This window comes from Carcharhinus amblyrhynchos, chromosome 17 (genome assembly GCF_965287045.1).
Source record: "Carcharhinus amblyrhynchos chromosome 17, sCarAmb.v2.hapA, whole genome shotgun sequence".
Lineage (NCBI taxonomy): Eukaryota > Metazoa > Chordata > Chondrichthyes > Carcharhiniformes > Carcharhinidae > Carcharhinus > Carcharhinus amblyrhynchos.
This window is the reverse complement of record NC_137340.1, coordinates 14,987,763-15,004,027: the sequence shown is the minus strand read 5'-3', so window position 1 is coordinate 15,004,027 and position 16,265 is coordinate 14,987,763. Positions and strand designations below refer to the sequence as shown.

Here is a 16,265-nt window from a genome sequence, read left to right as displayed (position 1 = left end):
GCATGTTCTAACCGGCCCACCTCAATTGCCTGATTAAAGTCATTACAAATAGAAATAGATAAAGAGAATCAACGTGTAGCTTGAGGCATGGTACAGAAAGGAAAGCTTTAGATACTTTGGGTATTGGGAATTGGGAAAGACCTAGTGAAGATGTTACCTAAGCAAAAGGAACAGATTGCACCTTGAATAAATGTTCTCATGGCGAAGTTCACTCATTTATTTGGGGAGGTTTAAACTAAATTGGGGCCGAGCAGGAGCTGGGATGGGGGGGGGACGGTCAGGTCATGTCACCCTCATGCCTGTGTGGTGGGGGGTGGTGATGGCCCTTATTTGAATGGGGGGGTGGGGGGAGGATAATGCTCTTTGCTGAGAGGTTGGTGGTGTTTCACTGGTTGATGGGGGTGGGGGGGGTCACCATTTCAGTTTGAGGGGAGGGGAAGAGCACAGGGATCCGTGAACGTGGAGATCGAGGCACCCTTCAAAAACAGTGCCTCGATCTTTGAAAGGCTGAGATGCCAGGCATTGTTCACAGGATTATGAAATTGCATCCATCAGGTGGGTAAATCCCATGTGACAGACACTCCCAGCGCCAGCGCGATCCATGCCCATTCTCACGCCAGCACGGGCACTTAGCCCGAAAATGGGGGAAATTTCACCCCAATGTGATTCATTTCCACCTTAAGTTTATTTTGTGTCACAACACCATTGATTAGCTGGCTTGTTTCCCCATCTGCCCAAATGATCAAAGAATGAGCATAAAGTTCCTTTGCGCTGCTGTCAATTGTCTCACTTGTGATCAAATCAAGGCTGCTTGTGAATGTACAAGATGTAAACCTACTTCTCTAAATCTATGGAGAGCACATATTTCGAGTTAAAACCTGCGACAGAAATTTCAAAAAATGTAAAACATTCACCCAAGTCTTTTCACACAAGACACTGAACCACTGCCATTCTTCCCACCTTGGCAATCCTGACTACAGCTGCTATTTCCGTGTCCCTTCCTGCCACACCCAAAATGGTGAAAAGCAGGGCATCACCTTGTCTGGGTAGCTAAGGAAACCATACGGGCTGGATGGATATAAACAAATACTTTGTACAGTGTGCAAAACAACTTAATAACTCTTCATTTCTAGGCAATGCATGGATCCAGCTCCAGCTGGCCATATGTTTGGCCGTGGCTGCTTTGAACTTGTCTTAATCTCAGAAGCTATTCACATTAACTGTGCAATCCAGCCGCTATATCCATTGGGATTTTCCTTCTGCCTGATATTGTAAGCTGTTTGGGGAAACGCCTGGGCATCGTCACCCGGGGCCCTTACAGTGCTGGCCCTTTTCCAACATTATTCCAATGTCCACAAGCACACAGCCTTTACCTCTGAATCATCTGTTAGATCAGCAAACAAGCACAATTCCTATTCAAATGAGTTTGGAGTAATTTCTTGTTCAATGATTACAGGAGATTTGGGATTTCATTTATGAACCTAAATGTACACCTTTTGTTTTTAGATTTGAACTTTAAAATATGCTCAAAGTGAGGCTAAAACATTTCTTTTTATTTTAATCTTGCCAATTTTCTCCCTTTCCCTCCTCTGTTTATGGAACAGCTCCATGGACACCAAGTGCTCACTGATCGTCCTTGGTCAGCTCGCCGTTATTTATGAAGACGAACAGCAACATAATGTATTCACTCATCTATTGCTGATTCTGCTCCTTGCTAATAGTCTCAATCCTTACCAACCATTCATGATGATCTTTTTGCTTGAGTTATTTGGAAGGCAACAGGAGAATAAATGTAATTCTGTCGTTTTATTGGTGTTTTAAATGAAGTGTTTCATTTTCATTTCAGAGGAGAAGTGCGCTTCCCCTGGAACCCCTGTATGCAAGTCCCAGCCCCTTACAGTGGAAGAAGCATTGAGGGATTTTTAAAAAAATGTATTGGGATTCTTTTCTGAGATAAAGCGGCACAGCAGCAAAATGATTAGCACTGCTGCCTCACAGCGCCAGGGACCTGGGTTCAATACCAGCCTTGAGTCACTGTCTGTGTAGAAGGAGTGGCACACTGGCACAGTGATTAGCACTTCTGCCTCACAGCGCCAGGGACCTGAGTTCAATACCAGCCTTGAGTCACTGTCTGTGTAGAAGGAGTGGCACACTGGCACAGTGATTAGCACTGCTGCCTCACAGCGCCAGGGACCGGGGTTCAATGCCAGCCTTGGGTCACTGTTTGTGTGGAGATGTTGGCACAGTGGCACAGTGATTAGCACTGCTACCTCTGTGCCAGGGATCTGAGTTCAATACCAGCCTTGAGTCACTGTCTGTGTGGAGGGGACAGCATGGTGGCACGGTGATTATCACTGCTGCCTCACAGCAACAAGGACCTGGGTTCAACACCAGCCAATTTTAAACAAGGTCTCTTTTTGTTCCATATGAAGGGGCTAAACCCTCCATTAATTTCCTTCAGGACCTTAGCAGAAAGTAAAATTGGTAACATCTGTATAGCAATCTAGGTAACATATTCATCTTAATCAGTGCTATTCTGCACAACATGATAAAAACAGAGAGGATCAGCGATGTAGGGGGTAAAGTTTGCCTTATACAACTGGCAGAATTAAGGGGTTAATAGAAATACCTAAATAGGTAAACATGGAAGGGAAGGGGAGAAAGGGGAGGAGGTCTTCCCAATGGCATGGTCTCAGATGTTACCAATTTTACTTTCTGCTGAGGTCTGAAAGAAATTAAGGGTTTAGCTCCTTCACGAATTTACATGCCGTCCTTGCGCAGGGGTCATGCCAATCTTCTCTGTATCGTTCCAATGTTAGTAGATGTGCTGCCAAAGCGAGCACCTCACTTAAAATTGGCCAAATTACAAATTCCAAGTTCAAAAGGGGACCTTGGTGTGCCAAATATTACATTATATCAGTTAGTCTCTCATCTTAGAATATGTGAGAATGGATAAGAAGGGCCCCCATTTCTACTTGGCTTGTTATTGACTCTGGTCAGTTTGAATACTCATTAAAAACTCTGATGTTTCTTTGGCTGAATGAACATCAGCAATATGTGTTTTATAACCTAAGAACCAAACGAAGCCACAATGTCAATAAAGCAGAAACAGATTTCTGGCTTGGACAGAAATAATATCACATCATCAACACTGCTTTCTGCCATTCGCCAAGCCAAATATCGAAGGGTTATGAATAATTGACTCAGCCAAGGGCTCGAAAACTATTGCAAACAACAACTGGGCTGGTGGGCAGCTCTGCCTGGTTCCCCCACGCAGGACTAAAATTATTAGATCTATAATTGCTCATGAGAACTGCTGCAGGTAGCATTAAGAAAGCATTTTTATCCACTTAACAAACTCTCCCTCCAGCCCAGATTTCTGCTGTGTATAGAATGAATAATTCCACTTCATCCCTTACCAGTGTCCGCTCGACTGCAGAATAACGTGCACCAGTCTGGACCAATTCATCCTATACTAGCCTTTTAGATACCCAGTTCAAAATAACTATGTGTATCATCTCAGGTACCCACCAATCAACTCAACTCCCTTGTTTCCCAGCAACATCCCATTCCCTCACATTAGGAGGAATTTGCAGCAAGAAAGCTCCTGGAGAAGGATAACATCAACTCAAGCCTGCCACTACACAAGGATCTTCCCGATCCACCTTCTGTTTATCTCCTATCACGCCAGCCCGTATGGGTAAGATCACCATGCCAAGGAATAACAGCAGAGTCCCTATGGTGGCAGGAATAGAACCAACATGCCAGCATTAAAAATCACTTCAGATCCCACAGCCTGCCCACCCAGCTACAACCACTCACACCAACATTGGACATTCCTCAACCATTTCTGCGCTGGCCAAGGACTTTGAACAGCAAATCAGCACAAGTGGGGCCTTGCAGGCAGCTCGGACTGCAGCTGTGGTACCCTCCAGTCAATGACTCACACCCTTGAAGTTGCCTCCCAACAAAATTCAGTAGGGGATTCAGAAAGCTCCGTTTGGCAACTGAAGTCCTTGTATAGACCCATATCAGGGATCTATTTACTGGCATGAGCAATGTTTACCTGCACCTACTTCCTAGACTCTCAAAGCGGATCTTTCCTCTGAAGGTGCTCCTCCTTTGTTAAGGTAGCCAAAAGCCAGATCAGAGTCCAGTACTGTGTCCTCCTTCTGAGCTGGAAGACAAACTTCTGTTATTGCTTCATTCACATTCAATCGGTGGACACCTCTGTTCAGACCATCTTAGAGAAAGTTGCAGCTACAATGTGGTGGTCTAAGGTAAGGCAGATGTAAACATCTATGCTGCTGTGTTTACAGATAAACTCTTCACTGTGCAGTCATTGAGCTTTCCTTATAAGTCTGGAGGGTCCTTAGACTCATCTCCCGATTGACTTAATCAGTATTGTCGCCATCAAAAGGAAAGTTTACATATACACTTTTTTTTTCCAGTTTTGGAGTGAGCACTGCCAGAAAATCCTGCCCATTGTCTCTGAACTCGATATTTCACAAAGAAAACTGCCAGAACCAGTTAATCATAAGTAGGTGCGAATGGCATCATCCATCACCCATTGCATAGCAATGGTTCCAAAATTCAAATCATTCTGGTATTGATCAAGTGATTACATGACAGAAACTGGCCACTGATAATGAATTCTATTATCCTAAGAAGCAGAGAGAAACCAGTCATTCTGCAAAAGACAGAACACAAAACAGCAATAACAAGAGCAGCAACATTTATGCCTTAAACTCCAAGACTGCAACATCACAGAGTCCCAACCTAATATCTTTCAAGTCCATCAATATGCAAATTTGACCTCCTGTTACAAATAGCACAAGCAAATAGCTTTGTGATCCATTGAAAATCCATGTCTTCAAGAGAACTCTGCAAGAATCCTGATATATGACTTGGACAATTGAATCCACCTGGACAACTATTTTGGAGTGAAAACCCCTTTCTTTTACCTGGCTTGTAATGCAGAAAAACATACAAATTAAGAATTTTTTTACAACTTATAAAAGTTCACTATTCTTTTTAACTATATGTTTTCTTAGTGTGTGTGTATGCATGTGTGTGTGCATATGTGTGTATGTGTGTGCGTGCGTGTGTGCACATGTATGTGTATGCACACATGCGTGTGTATGCAAGTGTGTGCATATGTGTCTGCATGCGTGTGTACACGTGCATGCATGTGTGTATATGTGAGTGTGCCAAGTAAATGATGTAACATTGGACCTTAAGGGATAAATAATCCTCTTTATTTAAACCCATGAAAGCTTGCTGCTGTGTATTCAAATTGTCCGCATACTCCTTTTCGAAAATACATTGATTATGGAGAGTAAGGGAAGGAGAATTGGGGTTTCTGTTCTTTCATTCCACAGAGAGACAGGGACAGAGAGAGTGGGAGGCCACTTTTAATGCCCAGCACCCAAGATGAATGGTGCACAGTAGAGTAGACCATGTGCACTTACCATTAAGACACAGAACTGTCCCACCTGGTGATATCTTTCCTCCATCAACTTTGATATTGACCGAAAATCCTACTGAAGACAAATTCAAGTGTAATTATCATGGCTCAATGGTGCATTGCTGCCAGACAACATTATGCACAGTAGATTTCTACCACAGGGTGCCCTTCCATCAAGAAGTTTCCCTTTTACTCACATTTTGCATACAGTCAGTCAAAAAGAATTCTTCTTTCTAATGTAACAGGTACATTTTGACATGCCCACTGTAAACTGTATACTGAAAGTCAGATTTTACTTTGCAAGGTTTTTGGATGGACAAAATGTTTTGATTTTCCTTATTTATGATTCAAAGCCAAGTAAAAATGCCCTTATTCAAATTAATTGTTGTTTTCCAAGCAATGTCTCAGGATAATACAAGATTTAAAATGCTTCACACACCACCCACTGCCCACTGCCCAGCCTGCACTATTCCAAAGTCCACTTTACCTCCAGTGTGAATACTCCATCTTGTTAAGGTATTCCTAAGATCTAACTATTTATATTGCCACTGCTAATTCTCCACATTGCCCTTTCACCCCTTTATGGTCAAGCACCAGCCAATAGCCATTATTCATCCAATTATTCACAAAGGGAGCTGAACCAATCAAAGTGCTTCAATTTGTGATGTTTACTGAGCTGCCATTTTGCATTGTGCCAATGTTAAAATTTGCTGAAAGTATCATTTAAAACATTAGAAACCCAACAAAAGTAAAATTTTGTACAACATTTTTCAAATCCTTATTTTATCACAGAAAGATAGCATTTCTACAGTGCAGAAAGAAGCCATTGACTTTCCAAAACAGCACCTTCCCCAGGCCCTTCTCTCTGCCCTATCCCTGATAACCCCACGCATTTGCCACGGTTAATCCACAAAACCTACGCACCTTTCAACACTGAGGGAAAATTTACCGCAGCCAATACACCTAACCCGCGCAGCTTTGGAGTGTGGGAGGAAACCGGAGCACCCGGAGGAAACCCATGCAAGCACAAGGAGAATGTACAAACTCCACACAGACATTCACCCAAGATTAGATACGAACCCGAGCCCCTGGCACTGTGAAGCAGCAGCGCTGACCACTGTGCCACAACAGCATAAAATACCATTTTGGTATTTTAAATTCCTGGAAAATATTTTCATACAGAAGCTTACTTCTTTGACAATTTGGAGGACTGATCTGGAGCTTACATTCCTTTCTATAGCTCCTTTGGTTTGTCATGATTGACTGTTCTTCATGTTAATAATTTATTTTTTCCATTTGCCTCAATGCAGATTAAGGTTCCTTCTGATCCCAAAGATAATTCAAATTGCTCCAAGATTGTTTATTCATAAGCCTATTATTTTTCTAATCCACTTATAGGATAGGGGCAGAAACCTGAGAGGCATCTAAAATGTCCTTGTATATAATCCTGAACATGCAGTATTCAGTAAGTTAAACTGACATCGAGGTAATATCTTTCATGACCTCAGGACATCCCAATGCGCTTTGCAGCCACTGAAGTACTTTTAAAATGTAGTCAGTGTTCTGGTGTGAGAAACCTGGCTCAGTAAGCTCCCAGAAACAGCAGTTCAATAAATGACCAGAACGTCTACATTAGGTGCTGCTTGTGGGCTACCAGCAGACTGGAGAAGAGGCAGATTAGGGTGGCACGGTGGCACAGTGGGTAGCACTGCTGCCTCTCAGTACCAGGGTCCCAGGTTCAATTCCAGCCTTCGATCACTGTGCTGTGTGGAGTTTGCACATTCTCCCTGTGTCTGTGTGGGTTTCCTCCCACAGTCCAAAGATGTACGGGTTAGGTGGAGTGGCCATGATAAATTGCCCCTTAGTTTCAGACAGACGATCAGGGTAAATATTTGAGCTATGGGAATAGGGGTGGGTAGGATTGTGGTCGGTGATGGGTTGAATGGCCTCCTTCTGCAATGTAGGATGCTATGATCTATATTAGGTGCTGCTAGTAGGCTAAGTGTTACCAGCAGACCGGAGAAACTCCGCTTCTCTTCTTTGAAGAGTACTGGGGGATCTTTTACTTTCACCCAAGAGGGCAAACAAAATTTTTATTTATCTAATCCATTTTCCATATATCAATTTACCATGCGTTTAACTGAAAATTACTTAATTACTCTTTCAATACCATGTCAAATTGTGGTACGTAGCTCGAGATGGGCTGGATGGATCGATTGCTGCATTGTAAGCAAGCCATTCTGTTACACTGTTACTTTTGATTAATTCTAATACTGTATCGTCAGGTCCAGGAGAAATAATAACAGGCTTTGAATGCGCTATTTTCTGAGAATCTAATGTTATAGATTTAAAATGTCTCTGAAATGTTGCTGGGTGACCATGCACCTTTCTTCCTGTGCGTTTGAGTGGCTTGTAATTTGATACTGTGACAGTTGCAAATATTGAGATTGGCAGTCACATGACGCCGACTGCTCTATAGAACGGCCCATCTTTGATCAATATGCTGTTTTGTTCTCGATTACAATAATCACAAAGGCTATTATTCCTCTCTGGGGCTTGCAGTGACTACATTTCAGATTCAATTTATTCAGTCAGATACAAGAGAATTGCAGCATGCAGTTAAGATTGTTTTGTCTGTTTAACAGTGCAGAAAGCTTCTCGAGGGTTGCTCCCATTGTTAGGTTTCTGTCACATATGTGCCTCCATTCAGAAAGGAAACTGGAATTTCAAGCAATCAATTAGGCTGGTGTCACAGTCTGGAAATAGTTGGTCAGTGTGCCGACTTGTTTTAGTTTTGTTATTTTAAGCAAATATATTTAGTCCGTATGTAGGAGGTTGATTCTAAGTGAAGCTTTTACTGTATGATGCAGCAATTTTACACAATGTTCTTCATAAAACAATCATTTCCTGTATGTCTCAGCATGAGAAAAGAAATAGACTAAGCATTATTCATTGGGCACTAAAATTACTGTTAAAATTCTTAGATTTAATGAAGCATAAAGTTGCTTAGTAACGAATTGCACAACTTTTGATATTGTCTTTGATTTCATACTGAATTATAACTTCTGATTTCCAATGTGCAGTGTAGCAGCATAACCATTTCAATTGTAGTGCCAAAAACCTCTGATATGTTGACACTTCAAGCTTTCTACATGATTAAGTTAAAAGACTTGCTATCCTGGGTACAGGCATTTGAGCAGAATTCTTTCTCAACAACAAGAGGGTTGCAAAATGACTTGAATATTGGACGTATAAGGTTGGATACTGATCCTGTTATCAGCACTCAAAAAGAATCAGTGACATTTTTGATTTCTCGCCTTTCGAATGTCGATGGTTTCTGGTTCATTTTAAAAGTTTTATGAAGTGTAACCAATGAAATAAACATATTGCTGACCACTAAAAAGACTGAATTTATTATTTAAGCAAGTTGCAAATGAAGGAATTCCACCAAGTCCTGTGAGACCAAAATGCTGTTTTGAGGAGTTTATAATGAGATGTGCGCTCATGGAATGAAGGCTGGAACCTGGTACCACCCACAACAGATCTCCTGAATAGAGGAGATCGCCTGATGGTCGTGGTGTGATTTTACCCATTCAGATCCTCCCTTCTCCCTCCTCCCCGCTGCAGTCTGGCCATGAGCACTCCAATCACGTCAAGCCAGGGTTTGGCACACAGTCTGCATTCTCTGTTAATCAGGAGAATCCCGTCCAAGGCTGGCTGTCATTACACAAATTGAATTAGATCGACTGTTTCCTATGTGCCAGGGTTAACAAACTGCATTATTTGAGTTAGAGCTCCCGTTTATAAACTACTTATATTTTTTGTCAGCTATCGGTTTCACAATTTCACAATGTAATTGTACTTTTTTTGTTCACATGCAGAGAGTTTAAAATGCACAGTGCACATTTTCCTACAAAAATATTGAATAACTTCTTTGTTCTTTGCAACATGTGTCTGAAAAAAAAATGTTGGGGATTATAGTTAAGAACTAAATGTGGATTAATCACCGTCTTGCCTTCATGGGAAGATATTCCAATTTCCCCAAGTGACAAATAAAACTGCTCATTATTTGCTCATTTTAATGGCATGAGTGAGATTATCTCTTTCCTTTTGCTGAAGCTATGGACTCTACTATTCTGATGGTTGCTTTATATGTCAACATTTTCACCTGTTGATCTACTTAATTCCTTTTCTGTCTTCAAAATTCCCTGTTAGAGTCCCTATTGTATCTAAGGCACAATTCTGCTTTAAACCATGTTTTCATATTTTTAAAAATCTTGCCATGACTTACAGGCCTGTCCATTTAAGCATAGTTGTATATTGATTTTCTTTCTTGCAATATTTTATAACAATAATGAATGGAAGTTCATCTCAATCAGTCCATGTTGACATTTATGTCCCACTCAGCCCTACTTCCATCATTCTTCATCTATCAATATAAGATGCCATGTTTATAAGACATGAAAGAAATATTGAACTGTGCATAATAACTCCAGGAGTCATCTGTGAAGGAATGGTGCTTTTATTGCACAAAATGAAATTAACAATAACCCCAGGTCTGCGGTGAACACAACAGGTCCCAACCAGGACTAAAAGGATAATGGCCCCACTCAGGGTCCTGCTTTATATATGACTCAGTATACAATGTCCACCTGGTTGGCTAATTACCAATCCCCAGGGAGCTCTTATTCAGTGAGGTGAGAGGTCAATTAGTGATTCCCCCATGCAGGTTATGGGAGTTATCACACTATGTAAATCAAACTTTACTCTTTTCTATTTAAGAAGAACTTTGCTGAATCAAAGCATGACCACCATCAGTCACCTGATGTCTGGAATTGCAAGATGACCAGACCACTAAGGTATAAGGTGGATTGCATTGGAAGCATGGGATCTCACATCTGGGGCATTCCAGAAAGGATATGGGCATTTTTATGAACTTACCCCTCTAGCAGAGTTTGAGTGTCTACCAAGACAATAGCTACCCAGAACACAGAGTCATCAACAAGGATAATGATTCTTTCAAAGGTTAGTGCCTGGGCCACAAGCCACAAAAGCAAGATCCAGACACCTTAATGAGGAAGGTCACATAATTAAGTGACCATTTTGCAATCTCTATAGTTGCTACCTCAGAAGCAGGCCAGTCTGCTGATTTATCTACAACCTGCAAACATCAGACAGTGAGACTCCAGGCTGACCAAGCAGCCTGCAACATGCCCTCCTTGAAGGCTGTTTGTCTAGAAGCACCAGCTGCCATTCTGGCCAAGACTCTGACTATCAACCTGATTTCTCTGCGTCACCATCATCTTTAAAGAATGTTTTTTGGTTTGATTTATTATTGTCACATGTATCGGGATGTAGTGAGAAGTATTGCTTCTTGTGCGATATACAGATAAAACATACCATTCATAGAGTACATAGAGGAGAAGGAAAGGAGAGGGTCCAGAATATAGATATAGCTAGATGGCTAGATACAGCACTTGGAGGGCATGGATCAAAGGTTATGGGGCAAAAGCAGGATTAAGTTATTGAGTTGGACGATCAGCCATGACTGTAATGAATGGCGGAGCAGGCTCAAAGGGTCAAATGGCCTCCTCCTGCTATCTCACAGCGCCAGGGACCCAGGTTCGATTCCCGGCTTGTCTCATTATCTGTGCAGAGTCTGCATGTGCACCCCATGTCTGCGTGGGTTTCCTCCGGGTGTACTGGTTTCCTCCCACAGTCCAAAAGACGTGCTGGTTAGATGCATTGGCCATGTTAAATTCTCCCTCAGTGTATCTGAACAGGCGCCAGAGTGTGGCGACTAGGGGCTTTTCACAGTAACTTCATTGTAGTGTTAATGTAAGCCTACTTGTGACATTAATAAATAAACTTCACATTTTAAAGGACAAAAACATATATGGTCAAAATGTACTTAAAATGAATATAAATGCAGTATTATTAAAAACATATGTGCAGTTAATATCTAAGCAGGTTGTCTAGATAAAACTGAGTCCTTATCATAGAACATAGAACATAGAAAAACTACAACACAAACAAACCCTTCGGCCCACAACATCTCTGCCTACTAGACTTACCGATAACCCTCAATCCTACCAAGTCCCATGTACTCATCCAGGGGTCTCTTAAGAGACACTATCAAATCCGTCTCCACCACCACCGCCGGCAGCCGATTCCACGCACCCACCACCTTCTGAGTGAAAAACTTACCAATCTCACTACAATTTTAAAACTGTCCGTGGGCCAAATCTGTAGGAATGGGGAACATGATGTGTTTGTCTGTGCAATGTTTATACATGAGAAAACCAAAGATATGGAACATAGAACAGTATAGCACAGGCCCTTTGGCCCACAATGTTGTGCTGAACTTAATGCCAAATTAAACTAATCCCTTATGCCTGCCCTTGGTCCATGTCCTTCTATTCCTTGCACATTCATGTGCTTAGCTAAAAGCCCCTTAAATGCCCCTATCATAATTGCCTGCACCACCACTCTTGGCAGCATGTTCCAGACACCTATCACTCTCTGTGTAAAAAACTTGCCCCTCAGACCTCCTTTGAATTTTCCCTCTCTCGTCTTAAGTGTGTGCTTGCTAGCATTAGACATTTCAACTCTGGGAAAAAGATTCTGACTGTCAACCCTATATACGCCTCTCGTTATATTACAGACTTCTATGCTCAGCCTCCGCCACACCAGGGAAAAACCTTGCTTGTCCAGCCTCTCCTTATAACTCATAGCCTCTTATCCAGGCAGCAGCCTCTCCAAAGTCTCCACATTGTCCCTGTAATGTTCTTGTAGTGACCCGAATTGAATGTAATACTCTAAGCGTGGCCTAACCAAAGTTTTATAAAGCTGCAATGTGTCACTGAGTTTTGTACTCAATGCCCTGACAAATAAAGGCAAACATGATATATACCTTCTTTATCACCCTATCTACTTGTGTGGCCATTTTCAGGGAACTATCATCTTGAACCCCAATCAATGCTGTTCAGGGTCATGCCATTAACTTTTTACTTATCTTTAACATTTGATCTCCCAAAGTGCAGCACATCACACTTGCCCAGATTAAACTCCATCTGCCATTTCTCCGCCTATATCTGCAGCTGATCTATACCCTGCTGTATCCTTTGACCACCGCCTACACTATCCACAACTCCACCTATCTTGGTGTTGTCTGAAAATTTACAACCCATCCATCTACATTTTCATTCAAGTTATTTATATATATCACAAACAGCAGAGGTCCCAGTATGGATCCCTATGGAACATCACTAGTCCCAGACCTCCAGCCATAAAAACATCTTTCTGACTCTCTGACTTCTATGGACCAGCCAATTCTGAATCCAAGGGCCAATCTCAAGCATCTTAATTTCCTGGATGAGCCTACCATGAAGGAAAGTCTTACTAAAATCCATGCAGGCAACATCCACTGCTGTACCCTCATCGATCACCTTCATCACCTCCTCAAAAAAAATCAATCAAGTTAGTAAGACATGACCTGCCCCACTGAAAGTTAAGCCGACTTTCTCTAATTAGGCCGTGCTTTTCCAAATGTGCGTAAATCCTATTCCTATGCTTCAAGGCATTGGAATATTGAGGGATTTATTGCGCAAAAAGAAAATAGTCACAATCTGTTCTAAGGACGTTGCCTATGGGATGGTCATTTTACTTGGGAGTGAGAGTGACACACATTGACAAGAGAAGACCTACTAAAGGGGGCAAGGAGTTAGGAGTGGAATCCACATGGTAGTCAATGATTGATTTACCAAAAATACAAGCAATGTTTCTTCAAAGGAAGGATAGAAATGGGTGAATGGGGCACCTGTAAAAACAAGTAACTGAGGATAAAGCAAAGATGGAGTAGGAAAATAAGGCAAAGGACAAAATGAGTTAGATTAAAGAATGAATTATAGTAAACAGATAAACATGAATACAGTAACAAAAATAATGGAAGTAGGTACCAGCTTGAAGTTTAAAGTGCATTTATTAGTGTCACGAGTAGGCTTACATTAACACTGCAATGAAGTTATTGTGAAAATCCCTAGTTGCTTCACTCTGGCGCCTGTTCAAAGACTCTGAGGGAGAATTTAGCATGGTCAATTCACCTAACCTGCACATCTTTGGACTGTGGGAGTAAACCGGAGCACCTGGAGGAAATCCACATGGAGCGTGAAGACTCAGCACAAACTGAGACCCAAGTGGGAATCGAACCCAGCTCCCTGGCACTGCGAGACAGCAGTGCTAACCACTGCGCCACCAACAATAGACAATGAGATGCAAATTTACAATAAGGGACATGTGCAAAACTAGTTTACTGTGAGTTATTAGGGTGAAATTAATTGTATGCTGTTGCTCAAAATAGATGACAGTGAACTGGCAGCCTGCTTTATGTCCTATCTACATTTCTTTTTCATTGGATTGGAGCCAATTAAGCATAGCGCAATGGACAAAAGGTTTGCTGATTGGTATGGGCTAGCAACTTCAGGGAGGTGCAATTGTGCGTCCTGCTGGAATTGTGCCAGCTGCAGTATCCCTTCCTGCAATTGATCCCATCAGAGTTTCAGAGACCACAGGAGGAGCCTCTAAAAATGGGCCTTCAGCAGTTTGGGCATAAAGTTGGGGGTGGGGGAATTGCAGGGGGTGAGGGAGGGGTGAGGGCACCCTCCCTTCTAACTATGCTGAAAATACTAATCTGCATCAGGATTCACCTTCTACTTATATATTTAAATTCAGTCCTTCTGGGAACTTTATCATGTGTAAATTGACAAACATTGCCAATTATTTGTGGCAGGAGGATTGTTTTTTTATTGTTGGGAACAGGAGGCATGTCACTCACTGGCTGCCAGTGTCCAGGTTGTATCACTCAGTATATTACTGCAGATTACTACAAAGAAGCAGAAAACTTTCAGCATCCTTTCCAGGATCTATTAGAATGTCAACTGTATTAACATATAAATACAATACCATATTTAAAACAATGCTTTATTAATAATTGACCTATTTGAGTCTATATAGAAAGAAATTACCATTTTGACATTAGTGAACAAACTTTCAGCTATGGTCTTTATTTGGGTTTAGTACTTCTAAGAAAATCCCTTTGTGTCATTTCCTCATTTGGGAATCCATTTTACTACAATTTTAATCATCCACAACCATATACGGCATGCTAAACAGGCCACAAAACACAGTATCACTGCACACTAATGCAGACAAGATGTAGGGATTGTGAGTTAGCCTTTTGTTAATGTGCATAGACAATGAATAAAAGATTGGCATGCATACTTTTACTCTTGGCAGCAAGGATGTTCCTAAAGCTCTCTTATTCAAGGCGAGTGTCTGCTGGAGTTTCCAACACGTACCCATATACAACTAGTCTAGTACTTTGGCATGAAATGGTCACTTATAATTCATCACCCCTGTAGCTTCCAGCCCTAAGATATAGCACCATTGTAAAAGAAAATCTTTTTTACACATTACAACAGCTTGCCTGCAGTTTTGCTCAGGACCACATAGCGTGAACAAGTTTTTTGCTGGGAATGCTTAACAATCTTTAACAGTCATTCAGACAAATTGAACAGCACATTCACAGAGGGGCCATGATGTCATACCACCCATACACCACTGAAAGGGTGAACTTAAAATAGAGAAAATCTCTGTTACCCTTCACATTGTATCACAAGGTCTGAACACGTGAGAATATTGTTAAATAGAAGGCAGGCATGCAAGTGCATGTTTTGATGACAATCTAAGGGATTGAAATTGAAGTAAAATTTGTGTTAGTAAATGAAAACAGCAGACTGCATGGATTGCTTTACAGACTCCAATTTAAATATGCTGGAAGTCTCCACAAGGAGCACTGCTGCCTCACAGCACCAGGGACTTAGTTTTAATTCCCAGTTTGGGTCACTATCTGTGTGAAATCAGCATGTTCTTCCCACGTCTGCGTGGGTTTTCTCCGGGTACTCTGGTTTCCTCCCACAGTCCAAAAGATGCACTGGTCATGCTAAATTCTCCCTCTGCGTACCCAAATGGGCTCCGGCGTGTGGCAACTAGAGGATTTTCACAGTAACTTCATTGAAGTGTTAATGTAAGCCTACTTGTGACAGTAATAAACTAAACATGCACCACATAAAGGATATATTTTTGGCACTCCATTTGTGACATACAGCTTCACGGTGCAGATTACAAAATTGGTCACTGACTCTCGTGGCCCTTACTGCATGCTCAATTTTCCAACTCAGGAATATTGAGTTGAGAAAGAAATCAAAGACATTCCTTTACTATACAAAAAGCAATTTACCCTTCCTGAGATTGTGAAAAGCTCCATTTTTAGACAGATATATCTTCATTTAAGGATAGACAATAAATGCTGGCCCAGTCAACAATACCCACATTCCATGAAGAATCATTAAAGTCCCCGAATTCAATGGTACCACACCTACATCCAAAGATAGGAAAATGGTTGTCAGACCCTTTGCAATTCCCATCCTAGTTTAACAGTTGGTGTACATTTCCTCCGGCCCTGGTGATTTCTCCACTTTCACCAATGCTAATCCCCTTTCTGTTTCCTCTTTCTCATGTTTATCGCATCTAATACTTCACACTACTCTTCCTTAACTACAATGTCTGTATCATCCTCTATTGTGTAGACATCAAGCACTCATTCAGAAGCATAGCCACATCTTCTACCTCTACATGTACATTACCTTTCTATGATCCTACCCTTTCTTCAGTTATGTTGACAATGTTTTGGTAAAACACCTTTAGCTCACCTTCATTTTGCTTGCCAATATTCTTTCAT

The 16,265-nt window shown here is 41.6% G+C and overlaps 1 non-coding gene across 1 annotated transcript; it reads right to left on the bottom strand.

Moving 5' to 3' along the window:
* Positions 1-2,736: 2,736 nt before the first annotated feature.
* LOC145354617 (U6 spliceosomal RNA) lies at positions 2,737-2,843 on the bottom strand. The gene has a single exon (XR_013888884.1). It is a non-coding gene; the product is annotated as a U6 spliceosomal RNA (small nuclear RNA).
* Between the last annotated feature and the right edge of the window lie 13,422 nt (positions 2,844-16,265).